Source organism: Oncorhynchus mykiss, chromosome 19, assembly GCF_057628025.1.
Source record: "Oncorhynchus mykiss isolate SJ-2025 chromosome 19, ASM5762802v1, whole genome shotgun sequence".
In the NCBI taxonomy this organism is placed as follows: Eukaryota; Metazoa; Chordata; class Actinopteri; order Salmoniformes; family Salmonidae; genus Oncorhynchus; species Oncorhynchus mykiss.
Window position 1 is genome coordinate 38261654 of NC_143040.1, and position 13739 is coordinate 38275392.

At 43.4% G+C, this 13739-nt stretch overlaps 1 pseudogene; it reads left to right on the forward strand.

The window, feature by feature from the left end:
• Window positions 1-9246: 9246 nt before the first annotated feature.
• Window positions 9247-10808, forward strand: LOC149975187 (uncharacterized; annotated as a pseudogene).
• Window positions 10809-13739: the final 2931 nt, after the last annotated feature.

Consider the following 13739-nt stretch of genomic DNA (forward strand, 5'->3'; position numbering starts at 1 on the left):
TAGAAGCTATGAGAATAGAAAGGTTCAGTACTTTTGTGAAGCATCACAGCACAGTTGAAAAATAATGGCAAAGAGACATCCAAACGTATGGTGTTGAGATGGGAGGGTTGAATGGAGCTGAAGGGTGGGACTAAATAGAAATCAAACTGGATGGACATCAGAAATAGAGGAAGGACTAAAAACAAACAAAATATAACTATTGTAAAATAGATTGTGTCTGTAAAATGTGTATAAGATGTATATAAGAAGAAGCCTAAGTGTTATTGTTTATTAGTTTACTCCAATTGGGGGAAGGGTGGTAGGGTTTGCGGGGGAATAAAGCTATTTTCTAAAAGAAAGGTATGTATGTCTATATAGGTATGCGTATGTATATGTATATGGATATATATATTTACCAAAAAAAAGATATGGGGAATTGGAAATGATGCAGACAATTACATTGATGGAAGCAACAATCTTTCTGCAATATTAAGCTGATCCATCCCTTTAAAATAATCATAATAATATCGTTTTCCTATTGAACATACTTCTTTCCATATTAAATATTGTAGTTTAATGACCTTTTGGGGGTATCTGAGGATTAAATAGAAACTTATTTTGACATGTTTTAACAAAGTTTGGCGCCAACTAAACTAAACTAAACAACTAAACTGACTTTTTGGGACATAAAGAAGGATTTTATCTAACAAAACTACACTACATGTTGTAGCTGGGACCCTTTGGATGACAAATCAGAGGAAGATTTTCAAAAAGTAAGTGAATATTTCAACTATTTGTGAATTTATGAAACCTGTTCCGGTGGGAAAATATTTTGATGTGGGGCGCCGTCTTCAAACAATCACATGGCATACTTTCGATGTAAAGCCTACTGTAAATCGGACAGTACAGTTAGATCAACAAGAATTTTAGATTTTAACCAATATAAGACACTTGTATGTACCTAAATGTTTAATTTCCAAAAAATTTATGATTATTTATTTGAATTGCAAGTTTCACCGGACGTTGTCCCGCTAGCGGGACGCCTAGCCATAAGAATGAATGTCTACCCTATTTTCAATGTGGATGACGCTCATGGATGAAAAATAGCGCTGGTATCTGTCTTAGGAACTCATCTGTCTCACCTCCAGGCTCCATCACATCCGACCGTGATAGGGAGTCCCATAGGGTGGAGCACAATTGGCCGTCTTTGTAAATAAGAATTTGTTCTTAACTGACTTGCCTAGTTAAATAAAGGTTAAATAAAAAATAAATAATATTAAATAAAAACCTTCAGGAGTCAGAGGAGAGACATTCTTTACAACCTATTTATTTTCTCCTCTATAGCCAGCAGCATACCACCCTGCATACAACTGCTGGCTTGCCTCTGAAGCTTAACAGGGAAGGTCCTGGATGGGAGACCAGATGCTGCTGAAAGTGGTGTTGAAGGGCCAGTAGGAGGCACCCTTTCCTCTGGTCCCCCCCAAAATATCCCAATTCCCTAGGACAGTGTTTGTGGACATTGCCCTGTTTTGGGTGCTGTCTATCAAATACATATGTATTTGTCACATGCGCCAAATACAACAGACCTTACAGTGAAATGCTTACTTACAAGCCCTTCGCCCTTATCCCTTAACCAACAATGCAGTTTAAAGAATATCCCCCAAAAAGTAAGAGATAAGAAATAATTCGAGTGGCAGTAAATAACAATAGCAGGGCTATATACAGGGAATATCGGTACAGAGTCAATGTGTCAATGTGCGGGGGGCACCAGTGTCGAGGTAATTATGTACATGTAGGTAAAATCCCTTACGTCAAGTCTAGACTTTGCGTAGAGATAAGATCATTTCCAGGTCTTAGTAAGGTCGTAAGTCTGTTTTATAAATGAGGCCCCAGGAATCTTATGGCTTAGTGGCAGAAGTTGTTTAGAAGGCTCTTGAACCTAGACTTGGCGCTCCGGTACCTCTTGCCGTGAGGTGGCAGAGAGAACAGTCTATGACTAGATGGCTGTAGTCTTTGACAATTTTTAAGGTCTTCCTCTGACACCGCCTGGTTTAGATGTCCTGGATGGCAGGAAGCTTGGCCCTGGTGATGTACTGGGCCGTACGCACTACCCTTTGTGGTGCCTTGCGGTCGGAGGCCGAGCAGTTGCCATACCAGGCAGTGATGCTCTCAATGGTGTAGCTGTAAAACATTTTTGAGGATCTGAGGACCCATGCCAAGTCTTTTCAGTCTCCTGAGGGGGAATAGGCTTTGTCGTGCCCTCTTCATGACTGTCTTGGTGTGCTTGAACCATTTTAGTTTGTTGGTGATGTGGACACCAAGGAACTTGAAGTTCCCAACCTGCTCCACTACAGCCCCGTCGATGAGAATGGGGGCGTGCTCAGTGCTCATTTTTCTGTAGTCCACAATCATCTCCTTTGTCTTGATCACATTGAGGGAAGGGTTTTGGTTCTTGCACCACACGGTCCGGTTTCTGACCTCCTCCGTATAGGCTGTCTCATCGTTGCCGTTGATCAGTCCTACCACTGTTGTGTCATCAGCAACCTTAATGATGGTGTTGGAGTTGTGCCTGGCCATGCAGTCATGAGTGAACAGGGAGAACAGGAGTGGACTGAGCACACCCCTGAGGGGTCCCCGTGTTGAGGATCTCCTCGGTGGATGTATTGTTACCTACCCTTACCACCTGGAAGTCCAGGATCCAGTTGCAGAGGGAGGTGTTTAGTCCCAGAGTCCTTGATAGCACTATGGTTTTGAACGCTGTGCTGTAGTTAATGAATAGCATTCTCACATAGGTGTTCCTTTTGTCCAAGTGGGAAAGGGCAGTGTGGAGTGCAGTAGAGATTGCATCATCTGTGGATCTGTTGGTGCGGTATGCAAATTTGGGGTGGGTCTAGGGTTTCTGGGATAATGGTGTTAATGTGAGCCATGAGCAGCCTTTCAAAGCATTTCATGGCTACAGACGTGAGTGCTATGGGTCGGTAGTCATTTAGTCAGGTTACCTTAGTGTTTTCGGGCACAGGGACTGTGTTGGTATTACAGACAGGGATGGGATGTTAAATGGATGTTCTCACTCTCTGTGGTCACTAAAGATCCCATGGCAGTTATCGTAAGAGTAGGGGTGGTAACACCGGTGTCCTGGCTAAATTCCCAATCTGGCCATCATAGCCACCTAATCATTCCCAGCTTCAAATTGGCTCATTCATCCTCTGCCCTGTTACTATTCCCCAGGTCGTTGCTGTGAATGAGTATGTGTTCTCAGTCAACTTACCTGGTAAAATAAGGGATACAAATAAATATAGAAGGAAAGTAGCAGTACATGGTTCGGTTCCAATCCCCAGTGAATTGTCTTTCAGGTTCTTTGTACAGTACACCAAAACGCAGGCATGAGACAAATGTTACAAAATCCTTAGGGGAGATTAAAGGGATTGTTCACTTTATTGAAGTTCTAGCTAAAATAACTTTGATTTCCCTAGGCCTGTTGCCGTTTCATCCAAATAGCTTTTTAACACCCCAGGTAAGTCGAAATAAAGACAAAACTTCAGAAAATGTAACTATCCTTTTAATATATCCATTGCATTGTCTTTGGTATCGTCGTCTTGAGTCAGAAAGGGAGAGATACATTATTAGGTCAACAGAGACAGGAGAGTCTAGAGGGCTGTCTATAAGAGAGCAAGAGCTCTGTCAGAGAGAAAAAGACTAGACGTTTATTGATAGCCAGCTGACAGTTGAGAGGCAGTCCAAATCTGTGTCCTACGCACTCCCCTCTATATCACCACAGTAAACTGAATTAAAAACTCTCTGACTCTCAAATCAACCCCAAGGCTAGCCTCTACCCCCCCAAAGCACTTGTGTCATATTGAGAGGATTGGATAGGTGGAATCAATATGGCACTAGCTTACCTATCCAAGATCTACAAAAGTGCCTGGGGTTAGGGGTTGGTAATTCAGGGACTTTGTGTTAAACCACCCTTTACTGGTAAGTTAAAGATAATTCAAAACAGCTATGAATTTCCTGTTGGTAGTAGGGCTTGAGCTTCCCTTGAAAAATACCAAGCCAAATGGGTTCACTGGTTCAATTGCTTTCAATAAATGTAAGAAAAAGCCTGTTCTCTCCTTTGTTAGTACTGAACACAGAACTCAGAGAAGCAGAGTCACTACTAACAGTGAGTAAATTACACATCTGAGGAGATGTCAGGGATCTAAGGATCAGAGTTGCTAGGCAAAATGGGTTCAAATCTACCGCCCAAGTGAACCAGCCTTGAGGCACTGATGACATTAGCCTTGGTGAACAGTGCTCTCTCTCTCTGTGTGTGTGTGTGTGTAGACATGTTTAACTATTCTTGTGAGGACCAGAAGTCCCCCCCAAAAGAACAGTAAACAAACAAACATTTGACCAACTGGGGACATTTTGTTAGTCCCCACGTGGTCAAATCCTATTTCTAGGGGGTTTAGGGTTTATGTTAGAATTAGTGTTTGGGTTAGAATTAGGTTAGAGTTAGGAGCTGGAGTTAGTTTTAGGGTTAGGAGCTAGGGTTATGGTTAAGGTTGGGTTTTTGGGTCAGGGTTAAGGTTAGGGTAAGGGTAAGAGTACAGGCTAGGGTTAGGTTTAGGTTTAGAGATTAGGGAAAATATGATTTTGAATGGGACTGAATTGTGTCCCCCCGCAAGGTTAGCTGTACAAGAGTGTGTGTGTGGACATGTTTAACTATACTTGTAGGGACCAGAAATCCACACAAGAATAGTAAACAAACTAGAATTGACCAACTGGGGACCTTTTGTTAGTCCCCACAAGGTCAAATTCTATTTTTAGGGGGTTTAGGGTAATGGTTAAGGTTAGGGTAGGGTTAGGTTTAGGGGTCAGGGAAATTAGGATTATGAATGGTACTGAATTGTGTGTCCCCACAAGGTTAATCATGCAAGAATGTGTGTGTGTTTGTGTGTGCGCCTTTGGCAAATAACATGAGTTCCAGTGTTACACCCCCAGCAGTAAACAGGATTCTGAGGGTTCCTGGAGGTTAGGAGGAAAGCCTGTTAGGGCTCCTCTTCATGCTCCTCACACACACACCCAGCTGAGATAGGAACACACACACATAGCTCAGATAACACACACATAGCTCAGATACTGTATTAACATATCTCCCTTTAACCCAGCAGAAATTCATCTGACTCTAATCTGCTAAACCCTTCCAGTTTGGTAATGGTTTCCTGATTATCACACATTTCACACAGAAATGCAAATTGCTCTCAGCAAATCAAACAGCCCTCACAGGTGAGAGAAAAACATTAGTATTTCACACACAAAATAAGCACATGCGTGCACACTAATGAGACACACACACACACACACACACACACACACACACACCTCTTGATATTTGAAGAGATGAAGGCACTGGGATTCAGCCATGACTGGTAACGTTAGCTAATCAGGGTGTGAGACTCAGACTGAGCCTGTGCATTCGCCAGGCATCCTACATCTAAAACAACTTCAGTGAGAGAAAACATCCAAAAACCCTCACCTACTTGAACTTCAGCCTGTTTTCACTCACACATGCTTTGTCAATGAGAAACATGATGCGATACAAGAAGAAAACAACCCAGAAACTGAACATCCTCTCCAGACCGGTCTTTATCTTCTCTCCCACAGTGGATTACAGAAATACACACAGACACTGGTGCAGGCACAAACACATACACTAAACATTAAATTAATAAATAAATTTACCCTCATTTCATTAAAAGGTGCAACCAACCCAAGAGAGAGAAACCCAAGAGAGACATGATGATGGAAAGTGTAGGCAATACAGTAGCATCCTGTTAGTTTTTATCTCTTGAGAGGGAGAGGGGGGATGAAGACAACTCCAACCCCCTCAGGCCTGCTGGCTGTCTTCTCCTTGGATCTCCTCCCGCTTGGCCTGCCTCATCTGCCCCAGTTCCTGCAGCCGGAGACCCTCTCTCTGCTTCTGCTCTCGGATCACTGAGTAGGCCTGGCAACACTGCCCCATCACAGGCTACTGGGGGTACATTCCCTGGCATACGAAGCTGGTGGTGGCACGGAACTGGCTGTGGCCCCTGGAGACTTGGCCTGTAACAACTGCAGATGATGGAGGTTGAAGTGTAGGACATAGACAAATGATGGAGGTTGAAGTGTAGGACTCAGCCAAGATCTATAGCCTGAGAGCCACTCTTCTCTCAATCTCCTCCAACTCCTTAACGTCTGTAAGAGCACTGCACTTTTCTGGTCTGTGGGGAAAGAAGAAGAAGAAATGAGACATTGACAAACAGTTCAGTCAAATTAATTGCTGGCTGTATATCTCTGCCTCTTTCAGCTTATCATCTGAGAATGACTTATTACTAAAATGTTTTTATCTATTTAAAAATTACAACTAGGCTCCGGCGGCATTTCATTAACACTGATGACTCTCATGGGGAAGGAGTGTGTGTGTGTGTGTGTGCCTGTGTGTGGGTGTGTGTCTGTGTGAGTGTACTTCCGGCATTGAGTGCATTCGTGGGCGATAACGTGAGAATCTGGCTGATATTTTGATCTTGCACCAGATACTTCACACATTAGTATGTCATGCACAGAGCGAGCGAGAGAGAGATTAATCTAGCCTATGTTATGAGTTGACCTAGATGTTTTGATACTGGGCTTGGTAATAACCCAGCTGTCTCAGTGTAATGACATAAATAAAAGTGGAAGCAACACAAGTCTAAAGCCTAGAGAGAAGCAATAAGCAAATCGGCAGTATAGCATAATGAAATGTAATTCTGCACACAAAAGGGCCGACTTCCACATTCATAGTCCAAATGAAGGAGCTCAATTCATAAGCCACTTCAATGAAGAATATTATTCCCAAAGAGAACCAGAGAGAGCGAGTGGAGTAGGAGCAAAGCTCGCCATCGGACACATTCCCACTTGTAGTGCATATTGCTAGTCATCCAGGATAGAGATGTTTATACATACACTTTTTTTTATGTTTAAAATTACATGTGAATTCACAATGCAGATTGGTCCTGCGTATGACCGCTCAATCTCCCACCGTCATGGCTACCAAAAGGCGCTCAATTTACTGCTGTCCCCCACCCACTCAGCAACGATGGTGGTTAATGACGTTTGTAGGTTCTCTGCTGTGTGCCTCTCCGTGTTCTCAGTGGTCAGTAAATGGGACATCATGTCCCACTTCTCATCAATATGATGGCTCGTTACAGTGATGTATGGCAATGGGTTCATAAATGTCCAACAATCTATTGTTAAACACACGTACAGTAAGGTGTTTGAGAGCTCGCGTTTTGTACTTTCTGAGCAATCATTGTAATATTTCTCCATCTGGGCCGTCACAGTTTTTCGACATGGAATCTTATAGTCTGGTTCTATGCCACCAGGGGCATTGAAACTGACATCCTCTACCACTGACAATGGCTGCATATGAACTGCAATCATTTCTGTAATCAGTGCTATGATTTTCTCACTCCGTCACTTATCATACTTATTTCGTGTAAAGAGCCTGTAATGTCTGTTGTTAGGGGCCTGTACTGCTGCCAGCAATGGTTTGGGACTCACGGTTCCTCCCTTTCAGATGGTTCAGCACTGCACCTGTACTGCCACTGTAGCTCAATTCCACCTCGCGAAGTTTGCATTTCACCACCTTCTCATTTAACTTGTCAAAGTATCGCCATACAGGACTTCACTGCTGTCGCTTCCCTGTCTCACTCTCTGCCACTTGTCAACTGATGACATGTAGAGCACAGACGTGCAGAGAGACGACAGACAGAGCGCTTTATATCCGTAGCGAATCATTTGAAAGATGCATCTCCTACTACTAACGTTACAGCATTGTTTCGTTAGGTATTTGTTTCGTTTTCATTTTGACCTTTATGATGATGATGACCTGGAACTTTTAGTAGTAGTTTTGTGATGACAGCACTGTGATGTTAATTGTGTACAACAACAACAAACATTTTTGCTTTTCCCATTTCCTTTAAACGTTCACACCCCTAATCCATAACATTGAAGTTCACTCTTTTTGTTCTGACATTTGTTTTTCAAAGGTTTAAAAAAACATTCTCTCCTCGCCTCATCTCTTTTAGTGCACTGATCTGAAAATAACTGACCAGGTGAATGCCAACGTAAGGAATTTCTAACATATTGTTTTCATCTGTCAAGTATTTTTCCATCAGTGCAGACAGGAGAGGAGGAGAGGATGAAATTTCAGACAATACACTGTAGATAAAGAGCCAACCAACTAAATGTTGATTCCCCTTTTTGGTGCCCTCCTGCTGTGAGTTGGTGCCCTCCTGCTGTGTGAGAGTGTGTCTTACCGGTCTTGTGTGTGTTTCCCTCAGCCCTTTCGAGCCTCAGCATCAGGTCTCAAAAGTCCTTCCCTGTCCTTGTCATTGAGAGAACATCACCTACTGACAACTTGGTGCATAGGTGACATGTCTTCCACAGTGTCCTCCCTCACAAAGGTCTGAGAGCTTGGTCTCCACCACAGTATCAGAGAGAGGGAGAGGGAGAGGGAGAGAGGGAGAGAGACATACTCAACATGAGCTCCTGATATATTTCTTTTTTTTCTCCCCGATTTTTAGAATGAGATAAACACTCTAATCGGAAAAATAATTCCAGACAAGATATGAACAACTCTATTCATTCAGAGTAGAAAAAAAGTACTTTGCACCTGTTTTGACTCTAGCTAGCTAACTTAGCTACACAACAAAAACCTAGCCAACAGACTAACAAGCTAGCCAGAAGAAATGAGCTAGAACAAACCTAGCAAGGGGAACTAATACAACTACATCAAACGACCAAACTGAGTGAGTATACAAAACAGGAGCACGGACTAACTTTAAACATATCTTAAGTTTTTTGGTGTAAAGATTTGTTACTCTTTTTGCTGGTTTTTTAAACTAAATTAGAGCTAGCTACCAAAACAGCAGACAAACAAACTGGTTGCTATGGCAACTGGGCGCAAAACAGAGCAGCAGTAGTAGCAGAGCCCACAGGCACCATGTCCCCACTCACCCTCAGTGCTGAATCCATTCTCTACCCTCCAGAGGCTAAAAATGACACAATTAAGCTTTTAAACAGAAACTACTAAAGGGGAGGCCAGAAATCCTTTTTGCAGATCTCTACAAAAACGGTGATGTGAGTAATCTCATCTTTTTCACTGACCAGCCAAATGCATGGCGCTCAGCAGTGTGCTCTCACTACCCATCCATTAAGAAAGAGGGAATCTGTAATGGGTGGAAGCTGAAAATCAAAGAGACAGACAACCTTGACTGCACCATGATAACAATCTACAAGACTGGGAGTGTCATGGTGCACAGTAATCTTAGGCTTTTTGAAACAGACTTTCAGACCATTAAGGAGAGAGCAGAGAGAGAGAAGGACACCACCAGTGACATGCCCTCCCACAAGACAAACTCGACCAGCAGCACCCTCACCCCCACTATCCCCACCCAAAAAGGCACATCCAGCACCTCTCTTCCCACCATAGTGGAGGACACGCCCCAGGAGGAGAGCGACCCTCTCAGTGCAGAGCAAGCTCAGGCCCTCCTCACCACCATGGCTGCCATGAGGGATGTTCACCAAACTGGAGGGGGAGGTGGTCCTGCTGAGGGAGAGCGTGAGCAAACAGCAACCAGACACCCACACCTTAGAGGAGCTCCTAACCAAGGTGCGGACAGAGCTGGACAGCAGCCTTGCAACACAACTGAAAGAGGTTCAGCAAGAGAGAGACAGATCAGTCAGCTCTCTCTTGAGTCCAACAAAGGAGGTGAGAGAGCTCCTAAAAGACAGACAGAACAGTAATAACGATCTGACCACACTAAGAGAGGAGTTGCAGGAGAGAAAGAGAACAGAGGACAGGCTGCAGGAGCAGCTAGATCGCCACTCTATGACCTGCCCTCACACAGCAGAGGAGCCCAGCTCAACCAGTCAGGTTTCCCCAGCCCTGCCTGCTGCACCCCTCCTCCCCAGCCCACAGAACAGCCTCCCACTGACAGTGGCACTGGCACAGACGAGCCACACCCCATTTCCAACACCCACCAGCACCCCCTCTACCCCCTCCAGTACAGAAGAAACACTGGCTGACATCGTCCTGTTGGACTCAAATGGGAATTTTGTTCAGGAGAAGAAACTTTTCCCTAGACACAAAAGGAGAAAGATGTGGTGCCCAACAACACACAGTGCCATGGAGCTGCTTGATATGGCCCATCTTGGGTCGCCAAGCCACATAATCATACATACCGGAAGCAACGACCTGCGTGCTCAGCAGGAGAGGGTGATGACTTCACTACGGGGAGTGATTGAGAAGGCCTCCGCAATCTTCCCCAACTCAAGAATCGTGGTGTCAACCCTTCTACAGAGGAAGGACTTCCACCCTGCCACAATCCAAAGAATAAACGCCAGCCTCTCCCGGGACTGTGCCATGCGACCTGGCCCACCATCCCATCCTCGATCTGGACTGTCTCTATGACCATGTTCACCTGTACAAGGAGACAGTCCCCATCCTTGCCAAGACTCTCAAGGACGTCGCTTTAAACCGCAGCCCGCAATCTCCACCCCTCCGAGATCACCGAGACAACACCCCGGACCCCCCAGCCACGACCACAGCACCACCAACCTCAATGCCCACCACAGCCAGCGCAGCACAGACCACCCCAGCCCAGCTTCAGACCCACCCACACTTGGAGGAGCCACAGCCAGGCAGGCAGAGCTACGCACAGGCCATGAGAGGAGCAACTGGCCCAGCTCCCACCAACGTAATGAGTGACATTAAACAAATGCTGAGTCTACTATGCTCACATGTGATAGGCCGAGGGTCATGGTAAGATGACCACAAGAAATCCACCAAGAACTCTGCCACTACATCCACCCAAGTGGCATGACACAAATGCTATCTTAAATGATAAACAAGTCACATTTGCATAATAAGAGTTTACGTTAATTGAAAAATCATATTTTAATAGTTCTTGTTGGATTGTGAGTGTTTGTCTCATTTTGAAGGTAAAGAAAAAAAAGTTGTGAAATCTTTTTACATTGCATGTTGGAATTTACAAGGGTTGAAGTCCTCTGCTTTTGGACTGAAGAGCAGAAACCCAGACTTCCTGAAAGAAATTGATGATGTTGATATTGTAGTACTACAGGAAACATGGTGCAGAGGGGATGTTTCCACTGGCTGTCCACTAGGTTTTAGGGAGATAATCATACCAACCACTAAATTAAAAGGAATCAGACAGGGCAGAGACTCCTGAGGAATGCTAATATGGTATAAATCTGAAATAATTAATTCAATTGAATTGATCAAAACAGAAGAATTCTTTATCTGGTTAAAAATCAACAAGGAGGCTATCTTGACAGATAAAAACGTCTTCCTCTGTGCCACATACATTCCCCCCTCAGAGTCAACCTACTTCAATGAAGAGAGTTTCTCTATTGTAGAGGGGGAAATTAGTCACTTTCAGGCCCAAGGCAAAGTACTGGTCTGTGGAGACCTGAATGCTAGAACAGCAGAAGAACAAAACACTATTAACTGTCATGGGGATAAACACCTACCAGGAAGCAACAACCTTTCCCTCCCAACAGAAACAACTATGACAAAGTGAAAAACAAAAATGGAGTACAGCTCGTGAAGCTCTGTCGAACACTGGGTCTGTACATAGTCAATGGTAGGCTGAGAGGGGACTCTTTTGGTAGGTACACCTACAGCTCTGTCGAACACTGGGTCTGTACATAGTCAATGGTAGGCTGAGAGTGAACTATTTTGGTAGGTACACCTTCAGCTCATCCCTTGGCAGCAGCACTGTAGACTACTTCCTCACCGACCTAAACCCAGAGTCTCTCAGAGCCTCCACAGTCAGCCCACTAACACCTCTCTCAGACCGCAGTAAAATCACAGTGTATCTGAGAAGAGCGGAACCCAACCATGAAGCATCACGGCCCAATAAATTACATGGTACTAAACAGGCCTATAGATGGAGTGCAAACAGTACAGACATCTACCAAAAGCAATTAGTAGCCAAAAAATACAATCCCTCCTGACAACTCTTTAGCCTTAACATTCTCTTTCAGCAATGAAGGTGTAAAGCAATACAAACACACCTTAAGAACAAAAAAAAGGAACAGCACATTAGAAATCAGCTGGATGGAATTGAGGAATCCATAGAATCAAACCACTTCTGGAAGAATTGGGGAAAAAAATGAAACAAACCTCATCATGAGGAACTGGCTATCCAAAATGGGGATATGTGGAGAAATCACTTTGCAAACCTTAGCAGCAATATAACAAAGAGCCCAGAACAAAAAGATATACAAGAAAAATTACAAATCCTTGAATCAGCAGTCAAAGACTATCAGAATCCTGTGGATACCCCAATTACAGAAGAAGAATTATTGGAAAACTATGCACTCTCCAACCCAAAAAAGCCTGTGGTGCTGATGGCATCTTAAATGAAATAATTAAATATACAGACCACAAATTCAAATTGGCTATACTAAAACTCTTAACATTATCCTCACTGCAGGTATTTCCCCCGATATTTGGAACCAGGGATTGATCACACCAATCTATAAAAATGGAGACAAATTTGACACAAATAATTACAGAGGAATTTGCGTTAACAGCAACTTGGGAAAATTCCTCTGCAGTATTATAAATAGCACACTACAACATTTCCTTGACGAACACAACGTCCTGAGCAGAAGCCAGATTGGATTTTTTTTAATTATCGTACAACAGACCACATTTACACCCTCCACACTCTAATTGACAAACAAGTAAACCAAAACAAAGGCAACACCTACTTGTGTTTTGTAGATTTCAAGAAAGCATTTGATTCAATTTGGCACGAAGGTCTTTTTTATAAACTAATAGATAGTGGATTCGGAGGGAAAACATATGATGTTATTAAATCAATGTACACTAAAAACAAATGTGCAGTTAAAATTGACACCAAGCAAACTGACTACTTCTCTTAGGGACGGGGAGTGAAACAGGGCTGCCCAATAAGTCCAACACTATTTAACATCTACATTAATGAATTGGCAAAAACATTAGAAGAATCGTCAGCACCTGGTATCACCCTACACAACACTGAAATCAAGTGTCTGCTGTACGCAGATGACCTGGTGCTGCTGTCTCCCACTAAAGAGGGGTTACAGCAGCACCTAGATCGTCTTCACAGGTTCTGTCAGACCTGGGCTCTGACCTAAAAAAAAACAAATATAATAATATTCCAAAAAAGTCCGGAAATCAGGATGACAAATATAAATTCTATTTGGACACAGTTCTATTAGAACACACCAAAAACTACACATATCTAGGACTAAATATCAGCAACGCAGGTAGTTTTCACATGGCTGTGAATGAGCTGAGAGACAAAGCAAGAAGAGCATTCTATGCCATTAAAAGGAACATTAAAATTGAAATTCCAGTTAGAATCTGGCTGAAAATGTTCCAATCAGTTATAGAACCAATTGCTCTATATGGCAGCGAAGTATGGGGACCACTTTCTAACAATGAACTTACCAAATGGGACAAACATCCAATCGAAATACTGCATGCAGAGTTTTGCAAGACTGTATTGCAAGTGCAAAGAAATACTCAAAATAACACATGTAGAACAGAATTGGGCCAATACCACCTCTTCATTTGAATAGGAAAAAGAGCCATAAAATTTTACAACCATCTAAAAACAAGTGACCCCAAAACATTCCATCACACAGCTCTACAATGTCAGGAGATGAAACAAGAGAAGAGTCCC